Source organism: Stenella coeruleoalba (genome assembly GCF_951394435.1).
Source record: "Stenella coeruleoalba genome assembly, chromosome: 5".
Lineage (NCBI taxonomy): Eukaryota > Metazoa > Chordata > Mammalia > Artiodactyla > Delphinidae > Stenella > Stenella coeruleoalba.
In genome coordinates, this window is record NC_137150.1 from 79,749,845 (window position 1) to 79,776,482 (window position 26,638).

General features: G+C 40.3%; 1 protein-coding gene across 5 annotated transcripts in view; it reads left to right on the forward strand.

The window, feature by feature from the left end:
• The window catches only part of IGSF11 (immunoglobulin superfamily member 11), a 135,798-nt gene that overhangs the window by 11,401 nt on the left and 97,759 nt on the right, over positions 1–26,638 (forward strand). The gene's annotated exons all lie outside the window — the stretch shown is intronic.

The following is a 26,638-nucleotide window of genomic DNA, read 5'->3' on the forward strand; positions in this document are numbered from 1 at the left end:
AATGACTTTTCTTGGTCTAAGCCAGGCATAGGTGTGAAAATTTATCTATACTGGGTTACATGATGAATATAGACATTTTAGTCGTACTGCTGTTGATTAAAGGTGAAAAGCCTGTGAGCTTTTAAAAAACAATGAGTTTTAGTCAGGGAGGTAGTGATAAAAGCTTTGGAGAGATGTGGTTGGGCACATCTTAATTCTGACGTATGTCATTGATAGTGTTTCCCAGCTGTTCTTTGTGCATTTTCATGAAAGAGAATGTTTTTATACAAAGCTAGGTGGTCTCCCAAATGGACAGTTAGTCACATTAGCGGAACTTTCAAATTAATTCTGAGATTCATAAACTCACTGCCTACTGTGTTTTCTTGGTAAGTATGGTTTGTCTTCAGATCATTAAATTTTTCCTGAAACTAAAACACACTAGTAGAAAAGGTTCTTGAGGTTTGTACTCCAAAATAGTTATAGAAACTTAAATATGATTCATTTTCATGAAAATATTTTCTGAAAATGTGACTTTTTTACACGGGCCTCTCACTGTTGTGGCCTCTCCCATTGTGGAGCACAGGCTCCGGACGCGCAAGCTCAGCGGTCATGGCTCATGGGCCCAGCCGCTCTGCGGCATGTGGGATCTTCCCGGACCGGGTCACGAACCCATGTCCCCTGCATCGGCAGGCGGACTCTCAACCACTGCGCCACCAGGGAAGCCCCTGAAAATGTGACTTTTAATTCTTCCTAATTCGTGATTTCACTGTCCTCAGAGCAAGACATGTTTCAGTTGCCCTTTGATATCTCCAGTTTCCGTGTTAACATTTGCACTTCTTTGGACAAATGAATTGTGCTCTTCCCTCCTCCCTCCCTGGTTACTTCGAATCCAGGGGGTTGAGTTGTCTTTCTCATTAATAAGAAAGTGCAATGTTGTGAACCACTGGGAGCTGGACCAGTAAGGTCTCTTAGAGCCCTTTAATTCCATAATGTCCTTGATCTGATGAAGCCGCTCAGTAAATCTCTTCACAATTTCCACCACCAAGCCATCTGCCTGCATTGAAATAAATCAAATCTGCTTATTCCGTCAACGTCTAACGAATATTCTATAAACTGATGATGATGACCATGAACACGAAAATAATTTGCAATCTTGAGCACTTCCTCTTGAATTCTCATCTCAGATTCTCTTGACATAGTGGAAGTCGGCCTGCCAGCTTTCTGTTTGACTTGAGAAAGAGGGTAGTGGAGCCCTTTCCCTAACTCCTTGTGGTGTAGTTATCCCAGGTACAGTGAGTGCACTTCTTCAGCTTTTCCACATTCAGATTAAACTTCACAAAACCTTTACTTGCCTTTCTACTTCATATATGCTTGCTAATATGGAAACACACACATAGTTATCTAATTTTATATGCGGCAGTTTGTATATATACGTGTGTGATGTGTGTGTATATGTGTACACACACACATACACACGCATATATTTATAATTAAACCTCAGGCAGACTGATTTTATGTGTGGCCCAAGCTTCTGGTGTTGTCCAGACTTTGGAGACTGTGGCAGTCATGCTGTACCAGTGCATGATCCCATCTGACACCACCGACTCTAAACTGTTTCTTCTCAGCGTTCTTAATTTCTTGCTCTCCTTTCTTTCCTCACCACCTTCCTTAATTTAGATCCTTATCATTTTAAGTTTACAGTATTCTGACAGTTTTCTAGCGGGTCTTTATTTCACCTTTCTTCTCTTTGATCCATGCTTTTGTCTCTGCCAGGTTGCTTTTCTGTCAAACACTGTTTTCATTATATTTCTCCCTTCCATCAACAGCAATAACAACCGCAAACTCCGAAAATCTTTAGTAGTTACTCAGCCTTTTCCTTTATGGAACTAAGTTTACAGTAGCTTCCCACTTTCTTCTGACATGTTCCTGCTGCCTTTCTAGAATTTATACGTTGTTCAGTCCACTGAAGAACGATGACATACAGAGTTATTTTTTGGATTATATTTCAAACTTGTTAAACTTATTAGAAAAGAGAATAGTGACAGGACAGTGTAATATACACAAAAATAGTGTAGAAATATTGAGTACTACTTAGTGAATTATCGTAAGTCATATACTTAGGTAACCATCATCTAGATGCAGTGGCATGCATTGCCCACACCCAATAGCCCCAAAAGACCGTCTCAATCATCCTACCATTCCCTGCTCCCCAAAGGTAACCACTTTTTTTTTTTTTTTGCGGTACGCGGACCTCTCACTGTTGTGGCCTCTCCCGTTGCGGAGCACAGGCTCCGGACACGCAGGCTCAGCGGCCGTGGCTCACGGGCCCAGCCACTCCACGGCATGTGGGACCCTCCCGGACCGGGACACGAACCCGTGTCCCCTGCATCGGCAGGCGGACTCTCAACCACTGCGCCACCAGGGAAGCCCTCTTCTCTCCTTTTTTGTTATCTCCCTCTTCCTCCTCTGTTGCCACTGCCATCTTTGCCATCATTGTCTCCGTCTCCTTCATTAATATCATCCTCATCGTCTGGAACTGAGGTTAGATTCTGACTCTCATGATCTTAATTTTACCATTATATAGTACTCTCCTTTAAAAATAATAATTTTAGTCTTATAATAGTATTTTATATTGCTGAGTACCTCGCATCATAACACCACCACCTTACATTTGTTTTGTACCAGGAATTTTAACCCATGGTCCAAAAATGGTTTTCAGAGATGTCACAGAAATTTTTGTGTTGTACACATTTGGTATTTTTCTTGGTGAGAACATCTCAACTTTTAAAAGTATATTTTTTCATTTTCCAATGAACTGTTGAGAAACCTACTCTATGTACACCACTGTACGAGGCATTGTGGGTCATACAGAGTATTCAGTATGGTACCTGGTCTTAAAGAACTTAACACACATGTAACTATAGGTAAAACTGTAAGCGCAGTTACAACTTGGAGATTTATGTGAATCAGAAAAGGAGTAATTGTGGAACCCTTGTTGTCAGAATCATGTGAGGAAGTTGAAGTGCAGATATGTGGTAGTTGAAGTGTCAGGTGCAAGAAGGTAGAGCCAGATAGTTAATGGCCTTGTGCACTGCCTGTCTGGTCTTCATCCCAGTTGATGAGGCAGAACACCTTTGTTTTTTCTTTATTCAGCAGTTTTTAAGGAAAAAATAAAACAAAAAAAAGGAGGGCTTATTATGCTCCAGGCATTTGGGGATAGAAAGATGAAAAAGTGTAGGATTCCGTCTTCAGGACTCCATGAGTTTAGTCTAAAAGACAAACATGGTTCAGCTCATTATCATTTAATTTGTCACACTGATATGAATGCAGTGTTGTCTCCTGCTCAATCCTCATTCTTGTTTTGACCAAGCCATGTCATTTCCCTAGGTGGTATGGTTCTTGGGGTCTTCCAGCTCTGCAGCTGGTCACTTTCAGCATGTGCTGGAGTGATGTGGTGGAGGTAGTGGCAGAAGGCAGGTGGAGTCTGAGGCAGCGCTCCCGGTTCCCTAGGGCCTGCATGAAGTGTGTAAGAGACCTAGTAGTGCTTGTGTGTCCGGGTGATAGAGGGCTGAGGTTAGAATGAAGAAATCCATGTGTGTAGGGATTTCAAGATCAGAGGCAAATGGCCGGGACCCCTGAATAAGGATGGGAACCAGCACGTAGCCACCACTGTTCCCCATTCAACACCACCACCACCACTGGAAGGAACATCCCCACAGAGCACCAGTCTTAACTTACTGGTTATTAGTCTGGGAGTAGCGAGTTAAGATACTCCACAGCAGAGGCCAGTAAAGACCCAGAGGACTTTGTGTGGATATGAGGGCTAGCTTTCTTCTCTGCCTTGGGGTAGTTTGAGGACTCTGTCCTTCATGCCGTCAGATACCATCTTGAAGAAAAGCAGGACGAGGGGAAAGAAATCTGAAAGATGGAGCATTTATCTGAGCCATCCAAAAGAGACATCTATGAGATTACTTAAAGAAGGTGTTCAAATTATTGGAGCAGCCTTAGATGACCAGATTGGGCTGAATTGAGTTATCCCCCTCACCCCCCACTACACATCTGGTTTTGGGGTGGGTTGTTGGGAGGTGAGAAGTGGTAAGAAGATCCTATCAGTTTGAGAGAAAATAGACTGTTTCTTTGCACATGCTTATTTATTAACAAAGAAATGCAGACTTACTTATTGCTGTCCTCTTGGTAACATGTGGTTTAGATGCATGGCCAATCCCACAGAATCTAGGGTCCTCCTCTAGCCAGATGCACCCACCTGGAGCTTTGTCCTGGTTTTTAACTGAAGCTGACGTACCAACATGGCAGCAAATGTGTAAACAGTTGCAAGAACCGTATGACAGTGGTTTATTGAATCTCAATAAATGATCTTTTCAGAAAAGCCTCTTTATTTGCTTGATCACTTGGAGTGCTTTTAAAAAATACTTGGATCTGGCAGGCTTCTTCGATACTGAGGTGCCCACAGCGAACCGAATGTGGTTAAACAGCTTGGAACACTGGAGTTGAGTAGACTCTGGGCACATGTGCCAAAGGGTTGGCAAGCCAAGCCGTCCTGCCTCCAGTGCCAGCTCTGACAGGCTCCAGCTCTGCTGCTCCACCGCTTCTAGATGCCTCTCTAAGTCAACACATTTCTCCTGCTTTTAGTGTCCCAAGTTTCCAGTCTAGATGACAAATTTCCATTAAGGTCATAACTGCCATTATTTGGTACCCACCATGTGCCATGCATCACCCAGGCATTTTAGGTACATTTACTTGAAGATCCTTAAGACAAGCCTGTGAGCTAGATGAATATTAGCCCTGTTTCCAAGCGAGAAAGTTGACTGTGTGGTTGGAGAGTAGCGTGAATTTCAGTACCTGGAGTTAAGTGCCTGGAAGAGTAAGATAATATGTAAAGTGCCTAGTGCTGTGTCAGGCTCAGACAGTCAGTGACTGGATTACATTTTCTCTATTTTTTTTTTTTGCGATACGCGGGCCTCTCACTGTTGTGGCCTCTCCCGTTGCGGAGCACAGGCTCCAGACGCACAGGCTCAGCGGCCATGGCTCACGGGCCCAGCCGCTCCGCGGCATGTGGGATCTTCCCGGACCGGGGCACGAACCCGTGTTCCCTGCATCGTCAGGCGGACTCTCAACCACTGCGCCACTAGGGAAGCCCACATTCTCTGTTTTAAGCTCTGACTTTTTGGTGATTTTGTCCCCATTCTAGGGCCTAACTGGAGAAGAATTTGGGGAACTTTTATATGAGCTGCGTGAGCAGGGCTTATAAAGACCTTTAGAACCCTAAGCGTGCAAAGATTACGGTGCCCTTCCTGTGAAGCTCAAAGTAAATCCTAAACTGTAAAGCAAGAGTCAGCAAGTCGAGCACAGTTTTGATTTTTCCTTCAGGAGGACTGCTTTAATCTTTGTTCTGAAATATCAAATATCAACCTTAAAACACCCTCTCTCTCCCTCCTGCTTTGTTGGTGCCTTACGTATTTGTTTGGTGTGCCTGTGGGATAATACAGCATGAGCCATAAAAGAGTTGAGAACTTTGTTTTCATTTATTTCAAATAAGTTGGCATGGTAAATTATAAGTTCTCACATTCAAAGGGGAATGACTGAAAAATAATTATACCAAGAAGAAATTGTGCTTGGCCTTTGTGTTAGACACTGCAGGTGGTAGGATAGAAGTGCACAGCTCCTTTCCAGCATTCACTGAGTTGACAGTTTTCAAGGAGGGAAGGGAGGAAGCATTTTTTTGAATGCCTACTAGATACTAGCCCTTCAAATGTACATTATGTAATTAATCTTCATCACACCGTTGCATTATTTCCATTTTATAAACAAGGAAGAGTTAAATAAGGTCACACCTCTAGTTCCTTTTGGTATCGAAAACCTACCCTCTTCTTGCTTCAGGAAAAGGAGAGAAAGAAAGCACTGTCATTTCAACTTGAAATCCCCTTTCTTCCTCTTTCTTCTGGGCCTGGAAAATAAGGCTTATGCTTCTAGACCGAGGTTGGATGTCACCTTCCATGTGGTCTCCCTGAGTTGGCTTTTCCCCTCCCTATCTCCATAGAACGTTGTTCAGACGTTAGCCCGTCCTGTTTTCTGTAGTCTACACACTCTGCTTTGTTTAACCCCCCTCTTCCTTCCTTACCTTTAGGCACTGTGCCTGGTACACAGCCAGTGCTTAATAGATATTTGTTTCATAAATCATAAGTGATAATTGCATAGCTCAAGCTGTAAGAGCAACTGGACTTCAAAGAGACTTTATGGAACAGCAGGGAACTAGCAGAGTCTCGCAGTATCTGAATAGGATTTAGCCGAGCACTAGGGAGGCGAGACACAGCAGACTGGGGAGGCTGAGTGTGGCGACAACATCAGAAGTGGTCACATGGAAAGGAGCATTGCTAGCTCCTGTTAGGAAGTAATGTGAGTTAAATTTGGATGCCACGTTTATTATTTCAGCTCTTTGAAAACTGCCCCAATGATATCTCTTTTCTTTTGTTTCCTCAAAATTAATTATCTTTTTGTAGCTATGGCAACTCATTTGAAGCTCTATTATGCTTGTAATCTGTACACATTGAACTATTTGCTTCAGCATTCTAAGCATTTTCCTGCATAGTCAATAATTCTATATTTACAATGTTCTCTTCCTTCTGGTGAAAATTGGCTTTTCCCTTTAGATTTCTAAAGATGATTTAAAAAAGAATTAGGTTTGACAGCTTGACTAATGATTTACCATAAATGACCATCGTCTTTGTCACTAACATTCACGCCATTATTTGCTTATACTGACATATTTCTAGACTGTTTTTACTTTGAGAGCTTTGAACACATGACGCACACCACCCTGGTTTCCCTGATTCCCCTGGTTCCAGGGACCCCTACACCCTCACCCCTGAGGGTCCTACACCTCCCACCCTCCCTGTGGGGCTCCAGCAGCCCAGCGGGACACCTTTTGTGCCTCCTGCCTGGCTCTGTGGTCCAGCCGGTTACACTGTTTGTACCTGTTCTTCCCGTGTGCTGCTCATCCTGTTGCTAGCCTTCCCAGCTCAGCCTTTTTTCCTGGTTGTCTTTTATGTCCTGCTTCTTGGAGGAATTTTGCACCTGCACCCCAGCCCATCTAGGTAGACTAGATGGTCAGGTGGTTCCATGTTTTCTCCTCTTCTTTGGTCAGAGTATTGTTTAGGCTTTGAATCTTTTTCTTCATTGGAAAGTGAGGCACATGACACCTACCCCACTGAGTGATGAAGAGATGGCCCTAACACATGTGGTACATAGGAAGAGTCTGTAACTCTAAGTCCTTGTGTCGTCTTGAAATGCTTGTTCACTTATAATGTAGTGGTAGGTTAAGAATCATGTAACTGACACAGAAAGAAATTATGTTAAGAACTTAATTTTCCTTAAGTCATGGTAAAAGTGCTTTTTAAAGCTTTTACAACCTTTGGATTTATGTTTATGTTCTCCAGATAGATCAGTTTCTTTAGTGAAGTTACAACCTGTGCTGGGTTTCTGTCTCCGTAACACTTGCAGTTAGTTGTGTTAGATAAGCTGGATCTTACACAAGAATTTGAAACGGACTCCCGTTAGTTGTATGGTTTTTATTTCTAATTAAGTGACTCCCTGTTACTAAGAACAGTAATAAAAACTTTAAAAATTTCATCTGAGACAGTCATTGCTTAGTATTACTTATACCATAGTACCTTACAGTGGGAAGGTGTTCAGGAAAGGTTTATGGACCCAGGAAATGTTTATTTCGCTAACTGAGAAATAAACTTCTTTTTTGAGGGCTTTATTAAGAATTACATCTGATGTTTATCACCGGTAATAAACATCATCCTCGATAATGCTTGTTTTTCATTTTCCTTTTACCTTATTTTTGTACTTTAGAAATGTAAAATTGTCCCGTTTGAATTGTGTTTATTTTAAAAATACTTCTAGGTTGTTTTAGTACTTACTAAATATTTGTTTAACTTCCAATGTATATACTCATACGTTTTAGGGGTAATAAAAAGGTATATAAATAAATATTGATCCATTTGCTTCTGCGTTTAATGTTGCAAATTTCAGACTAGAAGGGGAAAACTTCTTACGCTTACGGTGGCTTTTTGTGAACATTTCTGCAGCTGTTGTACAGTTCCAGAACTGTATATCCGGAAAACACCTTTAGTCTCTGGTTTCTCTTCGTTGCTGACCTCTTTCTTCCTTCCCCTCTTGCCTCTATTCTGGCATATTCTGGTTGTATAATAAGAAACCCAGAGAGGTAAAATGTTAAGTGGTAAAGTTTGGACCAGAACCCAGGTTAATGCTCTTTCCAATAAAGGCAAATAATACAGCCAAGCAATGTTTCAGTTACTTTTTCTGTCTTGTTCACATTAATTTTAACCGCTTTAGGATCAAACATCATCTCTTCCTAGGGTCTTTCTGTCTCTGTCACACCACCACCTCAACAAAATATTATACAAGAGGGCTTCCCTGGTGGCGCAGTGGTTGAGAGTCCGCCTGCTGATGCAGGGGACACGGGTTCGTGCCCCGGTCCGGAAAGATCCCACATGCCGCGGAGCGGCTGGGCCCGTGAGCCATGGCCGCTGAGTCTGCACGTCCGGAGCCTGTGCTCCGCAGCGGGAGAGGCCACAACAGTGAGAGGCCCACATACCAAAAAAAAAAAAGAAAAAAAAATATTATACAAGAAAATTGTACATATACCATGAGTGTACACAGGTGTGTATAAATAGCGCATGTGTTTGTATAATTGTGGTAGGATTATTTAAACACAGTGGAGATGTGTGCACATATATATATATATATATACACACACACACATATATATATGTGTGTATATATATGTGTGTGTGTGTGTGCGCGCATATATATATATATATATATATATATATATATATATATATATATATATATATGAATGATACCCTGCCCTTACTACAATTATGCTTCTGTCATGTCCTCCTATTCCAGACTGGGTAAGACAAAACAGACAAGAAAATACGCAAATTTCATTTCAGAATCTGTAGAAGCTGGAGTGAACTCAAACAGATGGGCTTTTCCACCCTGATTATCCTAACTTCCTAAATTTAGAAATACATGCTTTAAAAAAATGTAAATTACCCCAGGGGGTGGTGTAGCACATGCCAGGCAGTGCTAACCAGTGCAAATAGATGTCATCTGCTGACTTAGATGAATCTCAGCTCCCACTTTTGTGTCTCTGTTATTTCTTTCCCTTTAGATTTGTTTTATGTCACTGCTTTCCTTTCTGAAAATGTAGTGTTAAGCCTCTTTTCACATATAGGTTAATATTATTTAACATTGGTGCGATTTATATAGTGTCTTAAACCAAAATAGTGTTTAATCTGTCTTATTACTCAAAGTTCCTTCTAATTGGTGGAAAAGGATAGGAAAGAGACATTAGATGAGCAGTTTCTTGTATCTTACCTTTGCAGCTAACTAGCTGGGTGAATTTGGACAAGATACTTACTCTACCATCAAATGGGTGGACTGGACTCAGTGGTCTCTAACGTACCGTTCAGTTGTAAAGTTCTTTGTTTCTGAAAATTATCTGTATCTATAAATTATTTTGTGCAGTGTTATGGCCTTAAAATCTAGCTCAGTGCGTGGCACATAGCAGGTGTTTAATAAACATTGTCAAAAGCATCAATACAGCCTTATATTTTCAGTTTTACAAAATTCATTGGGCAAATTGTTTTAGAACTAAGTGTTTTATAGCCACCCTGTCCCTATTAGAATAACTATGTATATTTCTCTCCTGTGTCTTATAGTTAAGTTGAGGAGATAACAGTCATCCAAGGACATAAAAAGCAATATCCAAATAAGTGAGGAGGTTTGTGAATATGCACATCACCCGCATTGGAATGTGAGTTGTATGGGGAATCACATTTTATGCAAATGAATATGTCGATAGAATCTCCTTTATTCCAAAGTTACAGGCGGGAAAGTAGACAACAACCTGTAAGTCCATCAACCAAGGGAAGTGGAATGATCAAGTTTTCAAGATGAGGTCAGAAATGAGTCCAGAAGCTTCATCTTAGGTGATGAGTAGGAGTTCAGGAAGTAAGGGGAAATGTTGAAGGGAGGGGGCCTGAGAGGGCCAGCCCTCTGGCAGAGAGAGTAGATGAGCAGAGTAACAGAGGCATAAAGTCGTCTGAGAGCGAGGAGTAGTTCTGCATGCCTGGAGGGTAGGGTTCCCCGGGAGCAGAGGCCAGAGATGGGCCAGCACAGGGATCTGGACTACCTGGTGAGCAGTGGGAAGCCATCCAGGGTTTTCAGGAGGAATAACTTGCTCAGCTTTGCTCTTTTAGCAATTTGGCTTTAGCAGCAGAGTGGAGGATGGTTTGGAAGTGGACCAGGAGGGAGATGGCGAGGTCAGCTAAGAGGCTGTTGTGGAAGCTCAAAATCATGTGAGGTTCATCATAAATGTTGATAAATTAAGTCCAAGAAGAGAGACATACTCTCAGTAAATCTTAAAAAAACTCAAAGCTTCCCTCCCCACAAAGTGAAGACTTGTAAAGAGAATATTTTCTTCTCAGAATGGGGGAAATGTAAGAAGGAAAAAAGTGTTAAGTTTGTGGGAGTTTCATTAATATATGGATAAATGTGAATAATTGAAAGGTTATTAGTGTTGTATTGAGCCTGAAATCTAGGCATTTGTGTCTATGTTCTAGTTCTGTGGTTGGTGACCAGGCCAGACCTTAGAAGTCTAGATAGCATGATAGACAAATTCAGTTTCAGTAAAACAGTGTCCATCTGAGCACAAACTAAAACAAACCACTTTTTTACAGGGGGTATACAATTGTGAATACATCAAATAAAGCATGTAGAATCATAGTGTAGCCCTTATTTGGGAATTTCGTAAGGTTTGGGAAATGTCATAATGAATAATCCTGAAAATGGGAGGTCTTTGTGGTTTTTCTTTTCTCAAATTTGCCTTGAGTCACTAACCACTAATGGTTTGCCAGGTTCTCTGTATTTCTCAGAGGTCCCCAAGAATCTCTGACAATCTCTTGGCCTCAAGGGTCTTTTCAAAGATTCTAATTAAGTTGCATCTTCCACTTCCTGGAATGGATCCTCTCCCATCATCCTCTCCCTCCTCTTTCCCTTTCCCTTAGACTCCCCAGTAGAAGTACATTAAGCTAAGTTAGCCCTTATTAACTGTAGCTTCCTTCCCACACCCCACGGGGAAATGGTTTTTAAAAATTTACATCCCTTTTACTTAGGGTATTTTTGGTATGGAAATGAAACATTTATTTTTTTAGTTTGGTTGATGTAATTACAGCCTTTATTGAACCATGATTTCATGGAAGGTGGTAAGATGGTGAGTTGCCTATGACTAGGTCACTCGTCTTACTACAGAAAAAAGGCCCTCGAAGTGGGCATCGATGATTTTTCTAAAAATCCACTTTGATAAGGTACAGTTTGAGTACAAAACTCTGCATCCATTTTAAAGTACACAGTTCGATGACAGTTGTATAGACATCCATGGACCCACCACTGCTGTCAAGCTATGGAACATTTTTACTGCCCCCTAAAGATTATCTGTCTCATTTTGCATCCCTCCCTCCCTTCTTCTGCCTCTGGCCTCAGGAAACCACTGATCTCCTTGCTGCTACTGTGTGTAGGTTTGCATTTTATGGAATTTTTGTGAATGGAATCAAACAGTGTGTACTCTTCTGTGTCTAGATTCTTTCACTCAGCATGATGATTTTGCCATGTTGTTGCATGCATTGATTTGTTGCTTTTTTATTGTTGAATGGAACCCTTTTGCATGGATATACTACAACTTGTTTTTCCATTCTCCTATTGAGGAAAATTTGAGTTATTTCCAGTTTGGGGGACTAATCTTGTATGAGTCTTTGTGTGAACACGTTTTCAGTCTTTTGGGGTAAATAATTTTACGTGGAATGGTTGATGTTTAACTTTCTAAGGAAACTTGCCAAACTGTTTTCCAAAGCAGTTACCTCATTTGTTTTTTTTTACCCCACTACCAGTGTGTAAGAGTTTCAGTTGTTTCACATCATTGCCAAGACGTGGTGTGGTCAATCTTTTAAAATTCTGGCCATTCTAATGGATGTGTAGTGGTTTCTTGTGGTTTTAGTCTGTATTTCCGTGATGACTAGTGATGTTGAGCATCTCTTCACTTGCTTAATGGCCATTTGTATCATTTCTTTAGAGAAGTGTTTGTTCAGACTCTATTGCCAATTTTTAAAAAATGGGGTGTTTGTCTTATTATTGAGTTGTAAGAGTTATTTATATATTCTGGATACCATTTTTTATCAAATATATGTATTGTAAATATTTTCTGCCTTTTTGTGGGTTGCCTTTTTACTTTATTAGTGGTGTCTTTTGAAGAGCAAAAGATTTTAATTTTGAAAAGTCCACTATAATTTTTTTCTTTTATGTTTTGTGCTTTTAGTGTCATAAGGAATGTCTACCAAAAGTTGCAGATATTTTCTCCTATGTTTTCATCAGTGAGATTTATAGTTTTAGCTTTTACATAAATGTCTGTGATCCGTTTGGAATTACTTTTTGTAATTCAAGGTTAGGTGAGAGTAGATGTTCATATTTATTTATTTATTTATTTTCGGCTGTGTTGGGTCTTCCTTGCTGTGCACAGGCTTTCTCTAGTTGTGGCGAGCGGGGCCTGCTCTTTGTTGTGGTGCAAGGGCTTCTCATTGTGGTGGCTTCTCTTGTTGCGGAGCATGGGCTCTAGGTGCGCAGGCTTCAGTAGTTGTGGCTTGTGGGCTCTAGAGCGCAGGCTCAGTAGTTGTAGTGCACGGGCTTAGTTGCTCCGTGGCATGTGGGGTCTTCCTGGACTAGGGCTCAAACCCGTGTCCCCTGCGTTGGCAGGCAGATTCTTAACCACTGCACCACCAGGGAAGCTCCTTAGCTCATTTTTAACTAGTATCATTCCTCGAGTTCAAAATTATATTTACTTAAGGTGACCAGATGGCCTATTCTTTGCTACTGTTCTTGAGTATTGAGGTATTAAGAGAAGCATCTTGGTGTTTGCTAATGTAGGAATTGCTCCCATCTTTCTTGCCTTTCCCTGCCTTTCCCTTTCTTGTTGTGTTCATTATCTTTATTCCTTTTAAACAAGGCTGTTGGGAATCCCGGTTGAATCTCTGTGACCTCATGCATACTGCTTTGCCAGAGGAAGCCCTATTCTTGGTACACTCTGTGCAGTGATGTCACCTGACTCTAAGTCTAGCTGGCTCTGAAACAGGGGTCTGAGAGAGAAAACTAGCTGACAACACATAGAGCCCCAGAGGGCAGCCTCTGGGATGACTCTTCTCTTCCTAACATCCTCTACTTTCCCTTCATCCCTGATTCCTCCATTTTTGTCTTACCCCTTGTTTGCTCATTCCTATTCTCCCTCCTTCCCTCATTGTGCTAATTAAATTATTAGATTAATATTCAAAATCATATCAAAATAGTATCTTATGTTTCCTAGCCAATAAAACATTACCTTATTTTATTTATTTATTTATTTTTTTGCGGTACGCGGGCCTCTCACTGTTGTGGCCTCTCCCGTTGAGGAGTACAGGCTCTGGACACGCAGGCTCAGCGGCCATGGCTCACGGGCCCAGCCGCTCCGCGGCATGTGGGATCCTCCCGGACCGGGGCACAAACCCGTGTCCCCTGCATCGGCAGGCGGACTCTCAACCACTGCGCCACCAGGGAAGCCCCATTACCTTACTTTTTAAATTGTCTGTTTCATTTGAAATTTAGGCATTGTATGTTTTAAGGTAGATGTTAGGTATTTTATAGATCCTTCCCTTCCTCAATTTGTAGGGTAGCTGAAAATAGTGTGACAGAACAGTAGAGAGTGAAGCAAGAAAGTCCATGAACTCCCAATTATGTGGGAATAGAAATACCTGGAGAGGCTGAGTGTAAACAAAATAATCTTTTTATCTGTCCTATCAGTTCTCTGTTAAAGTCCTAAGTTATTATTGTTACTGTGATGGTTATTATTTTGGTAGTATTATGGATGTCTCGAGGAGTGTGTTATGGAAGACGGTGTTGGATGGAGAGAAAGCTTTGGTAGCAGAATTTCAAATATCTTAGTCTAACACTATTACAGCTTGGTCTTTAGAATTTACAGTCTGAGAGACTGAGCACAAGTAGATTACAAGTAGGTTAAGGAATGTACGCTCTTCATGCTCATGGGCATGTTTATTTGTAAAAGAGGCTAAGCTCTAATTCAGGAAAACTCCAGGGACTTACTTAAAATGACCAACAATATCTGAAAGAGGTCTGTAGGGGAAGATGTACACAGTTAGCATTCAGCACTGCTGCCTGCTTCCTCCTCCTAGAAACTCCTTGCTTCTTATTCCCCTGTTTCTCTTTCTACTGCTCTGACTTCAGTTTCTATGCAGGATCTTTCAACACTCAGATTTAGACTGTGTATTGCAGACAAGTGCATGGCAGAGGGAGGGATAGAGAAAATGAGGAGGAAAGTTGACTTTCCTGAAAAGATTTCACAGTGGAACTTTACTATTTGGTTTAGATGTTTAGGAATTGATAAAGTTCAAGGACACATTCCAAAGCCAACTGAAATGAGCTTTGGACTGTCTGTTGCTGTATTTGTATTGACCTTCATTTCAGGTTATAAATGTGGCTTGTCCTTTTTCTTTTGTGGAGATACCTGAAATAATCTTGAGTAGGGGTCATCTTGCTTTAGTTAGTTATCTTTTTTTTTTTTTTTAATCAAGAAATGTGTATTCTTCTGGATGGAAGGCTGTCAAGATTCCAGCCCACAGTGATTCACTGTATAATGTTGGTCAAATTAATCCCTCATGAGTGTCAACTTCCTTATCCATATAATGAGCTAAATGGAGTAGATAAGCTTAAAGGTCTCTTTCAGTTTTGACTCAGTGATTAGGAGGACATTAGGGAACTTTGATAAGGCTATTTTAGTAGAGGATTTGAAACGGAAGCATCTGGAAGGAAAATGGAGGAGGTAACGAATGTGGATTATATTTGGGCAGCTTGACTAGAAGAAGGAGAGAAATTTGACAACAGAGGAGAGAGCAGGGTCAAAAGAAAATTTTCAAAATAACAAAATTTTTTGCTTTTTTGAAGGCACAAAGGAAGCGGCCAAAGAAAAGGGAGCACCTGAAATGTGAAGTGGTTGGGTGATGAAACAAACAAGATCCTGGTGGAGGTTGAGAGATGCTTTAAGTAAAGGAAGGAGTTACCCTACCTTCTGTGGGATGGAAGAGAAGGGCAAAAGGATAGGTAAAAAGATGGACACTACAGTGTGGTAGAGAGAATTCCTTGAATTTCTTCTAGAAAAGGTGAAAAGTGAGGTGTTTGCCAGGAGTTGGAAGGGTAGGATGGGAAAAGGAGTTAAGAAAGATGCATCTTTGGAAGAGCTTTTAAAGTCTGTCTGCTGTGAACTCAGTGAGAGATGATTAATGGGAATATCTGTTGGAAGTTGGATGGTGAATCAAAAAGCCAACCTTTTTTGTTCATTTTGTTTTATATTTTTAGATTTGTGATTTTTGTTCCCCAACAACTCTGGGTGTCAGTTGGTCACTAGTACTGTAGGCAGCTTGCTTTGTTCTCACTGTTTTTTTGACCTGAGACCCTGTTTCTCAAGAACCTCCCTATGAATTAATTTTTACAAAGCATTCTGTCATTTTGGGGCAATACTAGCTAATGTGGTTAAAATAAAAGTGACCTTAAATGGACATTCTGTTATTAAGTACTATTGCTATAAAGTTTATATATAATATATGCTTTAATTTAGCATTATAAATGAAGAAACATTTTGACTTTTTTACTTAACAAGTGATGTGCAGTGTGATTAGAAAAATCAAATATTTTCAAAACTTTTTTGCTCAATCATTTCTTATGAGGATTTTTCAAGAAACCCATGTTTTTACTGCCGTTTCCTTGTAGCCCTGAAGGAAACCCATTGTAATGAAATGAAGGAACCCATTGTAGGTGCTATTTCAACCATTGATGGAATATAGAAAGGATTTGGGATGAAATTAACTCTAAGATTGCTGTGTTCTGTGTGATTCAAGCGGGTGTGTATTGAGCAGTTTTAAGATTACAGACATAATTGTGATAGTTCCTTTTTTACAAAATGGTTTTATCATTGTGGTTATATATAACCTAGTTATTGAATACAATGTTTTTGAAAGTGTTCATTTCTTTTAAAATAATCTTAGACATGGTTTACTTTTTGAAAATGTCATCTATTGTAAACATTTCTATCTTGGAAAAAGGTTATACATTCACATGGCTCGAACTTCAAAAAATATATAAAAGAATACTTCATTGAAAAGTTTCCCTTGACCACATTCCTCCAATATGTCTCCTTCACAGGGCAACCAATGTTGTTAGTTTTTTTTTGTTGTTGTTAAGAAATATCATTTTAGAGTTATTTTAAGCATATTCAAATACATGTATAACCCTCCCCTTTTTCCTACACAAGTAGTAGCACACTGTACCTGTATGCTTCCTTATTCTTTTTTTAATATCTGCACAACATTTCATTGTATTGGTGTACCATAACTTGTCTTCCCTGGTAATGAATATTTAGGTAGATTCCAAACTTTTACTATTGTAAACAATGCTAAGGTGAATAAACATATTGTATATACATTATTTTGCATGTGTAACAGGATTGCTGAATTTACTTTAAATTAATCACATCAAAGAAAGCACCACCTGTCACATTTTAAGGCAACAGGCTTTTGGACATGAATATAGAAAGTGCAGATTGAAATTTAAGGTTGTGTTGAGGCATTGAAAAGAAATAAAAACCTTACTTTGTTATCCTGTCTGGTATTTTGTCTTATTTTTTAAAAACTATTTTTGAGGCTTCTTTTTGAATACAATAATAGACAAAATATTTCAAGCTGCTATTTGTAAGTACTTTTCTGGCAGATAGCACATTGTGGGGGCAGTCTTTATTCCCCATAGATGAAAAGCCACTTTTGATGTTATATTTTCTGTATCTTTCCTTTTTTTCCATTGGATTTGGAAGTACTGGAGACATTTTGCAAGGCATAAGAAATTTGACCAGATAATACGATATACACAGCTGGTAAATATCATCTTGAGTTGAAGTTGCAGGATTTAACATTTGTGTTATTTTATTGACTTATATTTCAGTAATTCTCATGTTTTCTGTATTTAACCAATGGTTCTTTATAGATATCAAATAAATGATATATGACTAAATATAAATCAGTTTAAAACCTTAGTACTGGCAAAGTCACCAGGCTGCTGTCTGTGGTCACCTGAATAGTTAACCAGCTGACTAGGTCATAAGCCGACCCCTCTTACACTGTAGTCATACGTGTTCCCTGGATATGCAGAAAGAGGTTCTCAAGAGTTCTGTTTTAAAAGTTAAAATATTTGAATAATTATTTTATTATTGACTTAAAAATTGAATATTATCTTATTGAACTTGAAGGGTTTGTATTCAGTAGTTAAGAAACACTGATATTGAGGAAAGTTAAGGAGGAAAAAGAATTAGGAGGTTGTAATCAGTGTCCCCTACATCTGCATTTGGAAAAGTAATCATTACTTAAAGAAACTCTCTGGAATCTCTTCATGTTTATTTGTCATGTACAGTATTTTATATTAAATGCTTTGCACAGTACTGTAGGAAGCCCGCTGTAAGTCATAATTTAATTATTATTGTCTAAAAATCCTTGTAGCAGCACATTCTAAGGCAGCTCTCTAGCGTCAGTGGGAGAGAGGAAGGGATATAACTTTTGTATCTGTCGCCTAAACTGTTAACTTAGTCACGTGCCCAGACTGAGAAATTGCCTGGTGTAGTGGTCAGGATACGGACTTCCAAGCACGGCCCCAGATGTACTGTCTGAGAGTCAGGAATGATTTATGATTAACTAATAGAGAAGGCACTTGGAAATTGGTGAGGACATCAGATAACAGAGGTATTGCAAAAGCAGTTTGAAGGAAGTGCCCAAATCATAGGCTTTGCGACCAAGTCACCCCTTGTAAAGATCCCACCACAAATCTAGTGCTATCTCAGTGGTTTCTCTTGTCCTTGAAATGCTAACCTAGACCTGACCTGGAGCTGCCGAATTTCAGATTAGAGAGACACTTTAATCTCTTCTAAGAAGCTGAGCTTGCTTCAAGCTTTATTAACTTAGTTCATGATTATCTAAAATAGTCTTAGTCCTGTTTACCATAGATAACTCTACTTCTGTTCTGAAACAGTGAAGCCAAATGTCATTGGGATCCAGGCCCATACTGCCAGTTGCCAGTAGGGTAACTCTACTTAGATGTACCATAGGCACCTCAAACCCAGCCGGCCTGTAACTGAATTCATCGTCTTGTCCCAGACCTGATCCTCTCTCTTTCATTCTTTCAATGTACTAGGCACTGAGTATCCCAAGATGAATAAAACCGGACATGTTCTCTGTCTTGGACATTAAGTGCAATGGGAATTCACGGAAGGCCTAAACTTCAAAAAACAGTTTTTTTTTTAACACCTTAAAAAACTAAAAATAGAACTGCCATATGACCCAGCAATCCCACTACTGGGCATATACCCTGGGAAAGCCATAATTCAAAAAGAGTCATGTACCACAATGTTCATTGCAGCACTGTTTACAATTGCCAGGACATGGAAGCAACCTAAGTGTCCATCATCGGATGAATGGATAAAGAAGATGTGGCACATATATACAATGGAATATTACTCAGCCACAAGAAGGAACAAAATTGAGTTATTTGTAATGTGGTGAATGGACCTAGAGTCTGTCATACAGAGTGAAGTAAGTCAGAAAGAGAAAAACAAATACCGGATGCTAATGCACATATATGGAATCTAAAAGAATGGTACTGACGAACCTAGTGGCAGAGCAGGAATAAAGATGCAGACATAGAGAACGGACTGGAGGACACAGCGGGGGAGAGGAAGCTGGGACGAAGTGAGAGAGTAGCATTGACATATATACACTACCAAATGTAAAATGGATGGCTAGTGGGAAGCAGCCACATAGCACAGGGAGATCAGCTCAATGCTTTGTGATGACCTAGAGGGGTGGGATAGGGAGGGTGGGAGAGATATGGGGACATATGTATACTTATAGCTGATTCACTTTATTGTACAACAGAAACTAACACAACATTGTAAAGCAATTATACTCCAATAAAGATTAAAAAAAAAAGTTTATCCTTGTTTGTAGACTGGATTGGAGTGAGTCGAGGAGCGTGGTGAGGAGAGTGATTGAGGCCATTGGAGAAATCAAGGAGTGAGGTGATGGTGGCATGCACCAGAGTGGCGGCAGTGGCGATAGAAGTGGTGGATAGATGAACCAAATTTTGGAATTAGAATCAGTGGCACTTGGTGATGGACTGAATGGTGGGGGCGTGCTCTGGAGATCCCATGTCAAAGGTGATTCCCAGGTTTCTGGCTCAAACAGTAGCGTCAGCCTGGTGCCACATACTGAGATACGAAACCCTACACTGGAGAACAGGTTGGGGAGCAGCAGCAAGAGTTCAATTTTGAGAATTATTAGACTTGAAGTATCTTTAGGAGAGTCAACTGTCTCTTGTACGTTTCCTCTTATCAATGACATTAATTCTCTTCATGCAGGCTAGAAGCCCAGAAGTTATCCATGATTCTTTTTCCTCACTCTCTACATTCAGTAAGTTGTGAACTCTTGTCAATTCTGTACTTCTTTAGAGTTTTCTGGACTCTTTTCTCCCCTTTCTCCATCATTAGTGATTATTTTAAGCATTGGTCATTTTCCCCTGGACTATTGCGCTAGCTTCCTAATAATCTCCATCTCCTGTTATCCTCTCTTTAGTCCAAAGTTTTCCACACCTTCTTCTGCCAGAGCACAAAGGGCTCTTCTGTGGTGGGGGGTAGAGGGACATTGTCCAGGCTCCTCCACCACTGTTTCAACCAGAAGAGCTTTGCTTTCTTTTTTTTTTTTTTTTTTTTTTTTTTGTGGTACGCGGGCCTCTGGCGTTGCGGAGCACAGGCTCCGGACGCGCAGGCTCAGCGGCCATGGCTCAGGGGCCCAGCCGCTCCACGGCACGTGGGATCCTCCCGGACCGGGCACAAACCCGTGTCCCTTGCATCGGCAGGTGGACTCTCAACCACTGCGCCACCAGGGAAGCCCGAGCTTTGCTTTTTTTACATCTTGGGTTTCTGTGTAAAATTTCATTTGAAGACGCATTAAAAATAACATAGGTCAATAAAAACTGGAAAACCTCTTTCCCTAGTGAATCTTCATCCTGCAAACAGTTACGTGGATGATATTTCTAAAATGAATCCGATCGTTTCATTCACTGCTTAAAACCTTTCAATGCCTCACTATTACCTTTAGGGTGAGGTTTAAAATTTGTAGCATATCCACAAGATCTTTCGTGATCTGGCTTAATTTCCCCAACTCATCTTCTAACATTCTAGTCTCACCCTTATTTGTTCCCCAGTTTCTTTCAGTCCCCCAAGCCTATTTGCCTTGATTCTGGTTTGCTTCCCTTCCTCCATCCCCTTTGCCACACCATTCCCTTTTACCAGTTCTTTGAAGCCCTGCTCAGGTGTTGTCATTCCTATGAGACATTTGTGGGTCATCTCTAGACAAAGTTAATTACTCTCTTCTCTGTACCATTTCCCTGCCCCCATACTTATACTAGTTTGCATACAGAGCACTGAACTTGAATCATGTGCTTACATGTCTGTCTTAGACTTAAGAGGCCATGAACTCCTTGGGCGTTGGGCCCACTGTATCTTTTGTCTGTGTGTTGTAAACCTAGTCCTGGCCTATGGTGGACTTCAGTCAGTGTTTGTTGAAGCAAATGGAGCCAAAATTGGCAGCAAGTGCTGCTAGGTTTTGTTAATTCTTAGAGATTCAAGGTGTTTGGAATATAAATATTGCGTCCTTTGGTGCCCCCAGAGCCAGTCCAATTCTAGACCAATGCTTGGGATATGAATGCATGTTGATATGAGAATAATTGTTCTACTTCAAATATGTCTGGCCCCATCTGATATCAAGTAGCTTGCAGGATGGCTTTTAGGAGTGCATAAAGATGTGCGGTTTGGCACAATTTAAAAAAAGCTTTATTGAGATATAATTTACATACCATAACACCCACCCATCTATACAGCAGTTTTCAGTATGCAGATTTGTGCATCCATCACTGTAATGTAATTTTAGAACATTTTCAGCCCTCCAGAAGGAAAGCTTGTGCGCATTAATGGTCACTCTCTGCTCTCTCCCACCCCCTCCTAGTACTGGGCACCCTGTAGACTATTTTCTGCCTTTGTAGAGTGGCCTATATGGTCTTTTATGACTAGATTCTTTCACTTAGCATAGTGTTTTTGAGGTTCATTCATGTTTTAGCATGTATCAGTACTTCATTCCTTTTGTTTAATGCTGAATAATGTTATATGTGTGGGTGGACAAATTTCTATTTATCCATTCATCATTTGGTGGACATTTGGATTGTTTCTACTTTTTGGCTTTCATAAAATACTGCTGTGAAAATTTATGGACAGGTTTTGTGTGGACATAACGTTTTCATTTTTCTTGCATATATACCCAGAAGTAAAAATTGCTGGACCTTGTGGCACGTCTCTGTTTAACTGCCAAACTATTTTCCAAAGTGGTTGCACCGTTTTACGTTCTCCCCAGCAGTGTGTGAGGGTTTTAGCTTCGCCTCCTCACCAATACTTGTTACTGTCTTTTTATTGTAGCCATTCTAGTGGGTTTGAAGTGGTTTCTCATTTTCCTAATAACTAATAATGCTAGGAATATTTTCATGTGCTTATTGGCCATTTCTATGTTTTCTTTGGAGAAATGTGTTATTCAAACCCTTTGTCATTCTTTTTTTTTTTTTTTTTTTTTTTTTGCGGTACGTGGGCCTCTCCCTGTTGTGGCCTCTCCTGTTGCGGAGCACAGGCTCCGGACGCGCAGGCTCAGCGGCCATGGCTCATGGGCCCAGCCGCTCCGCTGCATGTGGGATCTTCCCGGACCGGAGCACGAACCCGTGTCCTCTGCATTGGCAGGTGCACTCTCAACCACTGCGCCACCAGGGAAGCCCTGTCATTCTTTAATTGGGTTTTTTTTGTCTTTTTATTATTAAATTTTAAGTTTCTTTGTAGATGCTGGATGCAAGTCCCTTATCAGACATATGATTTATAAATATTTTCTCTCCTTCTGTTGGTTGCCTTTTCACTTTATTGGTGGTGTCATTTGAAGCACAGACATTTTAAATTTTGATCAAGTTTAGTTAGCAAGTCTTCCCTTTTTTGCTTGTGCTTTTAGTACATATCTAAGAAATCATGGCTTAACTCTGGTGCAATTTCTTCAACTTCTCTTTTTCCACTGAACTTTTTTCTTCAATCCCAAAGTGGCTATGGAATCCTTGTCATTTATCTGAGAGCCTGTGACTTGTTACAGCCCCAGGATCAGTTTCACAAAGCCAGGTGCATAAATCAGATAGGCCAAAATTGCATGCGTGCTTGGAGGTGGTGGTGAGGATGGTAACTGTTTGTCTTGCCAGTCTGGAAGAGGTATTTGCTAGAATCTGTTAATGGTGAATAAAAGCTTTTTAAATGTAGATCCAAATAGTGTATAAACAGGCTTTGCGCTCTTTTACTAAATGTTTGAGGAATACCATCTAAGTTAACTACGTGCTGGAATCTTAGATTGTGGTTTACACTTGTACGTATGTAGTAAGAGATTTACAAAAGGGGAGTATTTGGGTGAAACCTCCCAGTGTAGGTTGACCACTGGGAGACGCATAACATCCAGACTCAGGCCTGCTATGTGAAATTTTTCAACATGCGAATAACCCTAGTAGTCTTTATTTTTTATTTGACATTTTGAAATATGGGTTGTTTGTGATGATTCTGGTACAATTCCCTGCTCTTCCTCTTAGTGCCAGTTTAAGAAATTGCTAATTGTCCATTCTTGCTGGAAAGTACTGATTTCCATTTGAATATAACAGTCTTTTTGCTGAAACTTTCCTGTGGTTGATTCGAGCAAATACAAGAAGCCTTCTGTTTGTGGACTGAATGTTCAGCCAGCCATGACGTGGCCACTATTCTCAATGAAGCTTATTCATCACTTTCCGTGCTGGTGCATTATACGGGCCTTGCTGAGGATCCTGGGGACTTTGAATGGAGAGCTTCTCCTCTGCTTACCTCCATACACTGTCGGTATTAAGGGATTCTGTTCTTGATCTTTTCCAGACCTTGTGGATAATTAGATCTTTTTGTTTTCCGTTGATTCCCAATAGTGTCTTGCAGATGACAGGCGCTGATTGAGAATTTGTTCTTTTTCTAAGAACGGAATGGCAATTAATGCTCTTAGGAGAAAGTTTTTTGTTTTCTTCTCCTATACATGAACAATTTATCTTCGATCCAATGTCATTTTACACAGGCATAGGCGATATTATGTTTTTGTAAAATAAAATAAAATGAAATGGCTGTTGATGATGTTAGATTCAACGCTTATTACTCTTTAGGTAAATTAAACTTTTTAATATTTAATCTTGTATACTTGTTGAATAATTAGATTAAGTTTACAGGTTAATTGCTGAATTTCATTTATATAGGTAGAGCTGTAGAGATACAATAGTGGTTATTTGTTCCAGTTCATGACTAGAAGGCAGTCAAAGTTGTTATAAAACTAAGCCTATTATATACTTTGGTAAAATCATGTGCCCTGAAACACAGCAGGCACTTATTATGAGAGCCTGGTCAGACACCGTCAGACCACCATATCATGGCTCTTCAGCCTGCTTCACAACAGTACTGTTATGATAAGCAGTGTTCCCTGTGTGTGTTAGTTATGGCCATTGGGGGTATAAATATCCATGATAGAATAATATTTGAATTGTTTTTGACTACATCTAACACAAGCTTATTTTTTTTTCACAATATTTCATGAAAATGGTATATGCTTGCTCTACATTCCACACTCCTGTTGCTTTCTCTCAGGAGTCACTGAGTTTCAGGGACTCACTAAGCCTGTGACCTCTATTCTAAGAAAAAGCCTAGCTCTTGATCTCAGTGGAGTTTACACTGTGTGTGGGAGGGCTGCACTTTCCCTGAAGACTGGGTCCTTCCAGAGGAGCTGGCTGGCTCAACAATTTTCATTTCAGGGACTCAGACTTGCCCTGGGGACATTTCAGGAAATACGAATTTCTTCCAGCCAAGGGACCCTCCCTCCCCACTTACCACCACACACACACACACGTACACACACACACACACACACACACCCCATACCCTTTAGAGATTCCTTGAACCCATAGAATTCTCTTGATTGAAAGTGAGTCTTGGTTTGTTACTTACTGAGGTAAGCACCTCAGACCTTCTGTGGTCCAGAACTAACTTCTGGGGAGTTTCAGGAGACCCTAGAATTGCCCTGGGACTAACAGTGAGGTACCTCCTCTTATTCCCCTTTGTAGCTCCTGTAGTATCTACAATACTGCTCTGTTCATAGAATGTGCAAAATAAATGTGTTGGCTACAACTCTTCTTTTTTTTTTTTTTATGAAAGCTTCTTTCTTTATTTATTTTATTTTTGGCTGTGTTGGGTCTTCGTTTCTGCGCGAGGGCTTTCTCTAGTTGCGGCGAGCGGGAGCCACTCTTCATCGCGGTGCGCGGGCCTCTCACTATCGCGGCCCTCTCACTGTCGCGGCCTCTCTTGTTGCGTAGCACAGGCTCCAGACGCACAGGCTCAGTAGTTGTGGCCCACGGGCCTAGTCGCTCCGCGGCATTTGGGGTCTTCCCAGACCGGGGCTCGAACCCGTGTCCCCTGCATTGGCAGGCAGATTCTCAACCACTGCACCACCAAGGAAGCCTCAGCTACAACTTCTTCTCCACTGATACATGTGAATCTATTTAGATTATTTAAGCCCAATATCATTCTAGAATTTCACATTTCACCCCAGATACCTCCCCTGTTTCTTGGCAACACACGCACTGTTCTTGTGTTTACTGAACTTTCACATTTTCATTCCAGAATTTCCCATTTTATCCCAGTATCTCTCCTGTCTCTCAGTAACACACTCACTCCTCATTCTTATACTTACCGATTTCTCCCTAGTTTAATCACTTACTAAGTGAACAACTGTCTGATTACAGATTCTGACCCATATTGATAAGCAAGGAATATTATGCATATTATACCTTTAAAAAATTTTCTCTAATGATACAGGTGTGCTCCAGGATGACAATTATGAACCTCAAGGTTATGTAATTTTCATAAGTTTTAGGTTGTCCACATTATCTCTCTAGGTAGCCCACAAACAGATGAAGACTTGGCTTAAAAACAACTCTTCCCACAGAGAAATAGGATGTGGCTCTAAATTCCTTGATTTCTCTGTTTTAATTCTGAACTTATATGTAATAGTTGATAATTATTTATTCATTTGAGTAGGATCTGTGATATAAGACAAGTGATTTTTTTTTCTTGAAAATAGTTTGTTCTGATTGCAACAGGTCAACATATTCTAGGTGGATTATGCTGAATAAAAACTCCATATTGTCTCTTCTTAAAAAAATAAAATAAAAAAATGAAACATTTCTCTAAGTCATTCTCTCTTGCCTGTTTTCCTTGACATATGCAGGTTTCTTCACTTTCCACCTAGATTATTTTCCAGTATGTTCATAACTGGTCTCTATCTCTCCCTGTTCTCTCTCCCTTCAAATCTGCCTACTGTACTTCTGAAAGAATACCTTTATGAAAATATAAACACGTCCTTCTCCTGGTTATAAAAATGGTCAGTGATTCCCTCTTGCGTTTTGGGTAGAGCCCAAAGCCTAAACTATAAAGTCATACAAGTTTCTTTGAATCTTTGTAGCTTAACTTTCTGCACTTTTACTGTCTATTACTTTGCCTCAAAGTCTGTGCTGTAAACATACCATCTACTTTTATGACCCCCAGGCTTTTGCAGATGCTCTTCCTCTGCCTGAGATGCCTTTCACGTCTCACTATGTCTGATGTATCCTTTGCAGCTCAAAGGTTATCTCCTCTCTGGAGCCTCTCTGAACACGCCATTTGTCTTCGTCTGTGCTCATACAGTATTGTATTATATATAGTACTTCTGTTATATCACTTTATTGCTTTGTGTACCAATACTTTTGTAAAATGTAATAAAAATGAAATAGAAAAATGAGGTGTAAAGAAGACATAGAAAATAGAAACCTCATTTTAAAATTATTAGATTCAGCAGCCCTAAAATTACTAGGTTTCTAAATGTTTATGCTCAGTTTTGAACTTAACTATGTTTTTATGGACCAACAGCAAACAATTCACAGGTCGTCACTGGTCCACAGGTCACAGTTTGAGTAGCACTGTTTTATAACATTTATCAAACAGTTTTACAGTTATTTGCATGCATATTTGCTTTCCTGACTAGACTGGGGTTGTGTCTTTTTTATCTTGTGTTTTCCTTTATCTGGCTTCTCATCCTTTGTCCCCTAACCTCCCCCCCGACACCCCGGTCATCCCCTCCCCCCCAAAACCAGGTCTTAAAATAGTACGTGACAGAGTTAATCAGTGAATGTTGATTGAAGGATTTAAGTATAGCAGTGGTCTCATTACCGTATAATCACAACTGACTTGCATTTCAGTTCGCAAAGTCACATGGGTAGAGCTTTGTGTTAGTTCATACGGGTATTGCTTTGA